General features: G+C 34.7%; 1 pseudogene; it reads left to right on the forward strand.

Moving 5' to 3' along the window:
- Positions 1–316: 316 nt before the first annotated feature.
- Positions 317–1098, forward strand: LOC103551526 (olfactory receptor 6C74-like; annotated as a pseudogene).
- The last annotated feature ends 497 nt before the right edge of the window (positions 1099–1595 follow it).

The raw sequence follows: 1595 nt of genomic DNA on the forward strand, positions 1-1595 counted from the left end.
TGTGGTTCTGACTGCTAGATAAAATGGTTGAAATCATAGGAGCAGAAAAGTATAAGTATTTGAACTGAGTTACTTGGTTCCTCATATCACTTTTAAATCTATTTTCAGCAAAGCATTTTTAAACATGGGATTAATTTTTTTTCCAGATCGAATGGTATTAGAAGGAATTTCACCATGAGAAAGCATATAATGGTGATGACATTCATTCTCCTAGGACTGACAGATGAGCCAAACTGGAAAACTGTAATTTTCATTTTTCTATTTCTAATGTATTCATTGAGTGTTATGGGAAATCTGATTATATCTGCTGCATTCCCACCTCAACACACCCGTGTATTTCTTCCTTTGGAATTTTTCCTTTTTAGAAGTATCCTTGACATCTGTCTGCATCCCTAGGTTCCTGGTCAGCATAGTGACTATGGATAAAACAATTTCCTATGATGCTTGTGTGGCACAGTTGTTTTTTATCATCTTCTTGGGTGTATCAGAGTTTTTCCTGTTGGCTGCCATGTCCTATGACTACTATGTGGCCATCTGCAAACCCCTTCATTATGTAACCATTATGAGCAACAGAGTCTGCACCCAACTAGTTCTCACTTCTTGGTTAGCTGGGTTATTAACAGTCTCTCCTGGACTTATCATGGGCCTAGGGTTGGAATTCTGTGATGCCAATACTATTGACCATTTTGCCTGTGACTATTCCCGTGTCCTCAAACTCTCCTGCACAGACAACCAAGTCATAGAACTAAGTTTTATTTTAGCCACTGTCACACTCCTGATTACATTGGCACTGGTATTGCTTTCCTATGCAAATATCTTGGGAAGGATTCTGAAGATCCCTTCTGACCAGAGGCAGAAGAAGAAGGCTTTTCCACCTGTTCCTCCCACAAGATTGTTGTCTCTATCTCTTATGGTAATTGTATTTTTATGTATATGAAACCTTCTGCAGAGGAAAGGGTAGCTTCAAGCAAGGGGGTAACAGTACTCACTACCTCAGTTGCACTTGTATTTAATCCTTTTATATATACTCTAAGAAATGAACAAATGAAACAAGCCTTGAAGTATATACAGTTAAAAAAGGCATCTTTACTACTTTAAAATAATAGCTTTGGTTTTTATAAAAGAATACCATTAAAGCTTATTGAAAATTGCAGCCTATATCAGCTACCTTTTAAATATATTTCTTTCTTTATTTTTATATTATGATAGTGATTGAAATCACCCACAAATAGCTATTTAATCTACTGCTAAATTTTTATCCTTTTAATCATATTAATCCTTATCCACGATGTTCTCTTACGCATTGCTAGATGCACTTCCTTCTTTAATTTATTGCTCTGATTTGTTCATCTTCAAAATATTCCACTATGAATTCACTTTGGAAAGTTAATACCTCTATGTTTTCCTAATATATATGTGCCCAGAATAAAGATCACTTGTGAAGTCTATAAGTATTGATTTGATTTTATAACTCTCTGGGAAATATTTTACTAAATATGTGATGTTTTCAGAATCATAATAGTGAACCTAAATAGAAGAATTCATGTTCAGATTTAATGATGATACCAAAAAGTATCTCCAAATCACTGTTCCAT

This window comes from Equus przewalskii, chromosome 5, assembly GCF_037783145.1.
Source record: "Equus przewalskii isolate Varuska chromosome 5, EquPr2, whole genome shotgun sequence".
Taxonomy (NCBI): domain Eukaryota; kingdom Metazoa; phylum Chordata; class Mammalia; order Perissodactyla; family Equidae; genus Equus; species Equus przewalskii.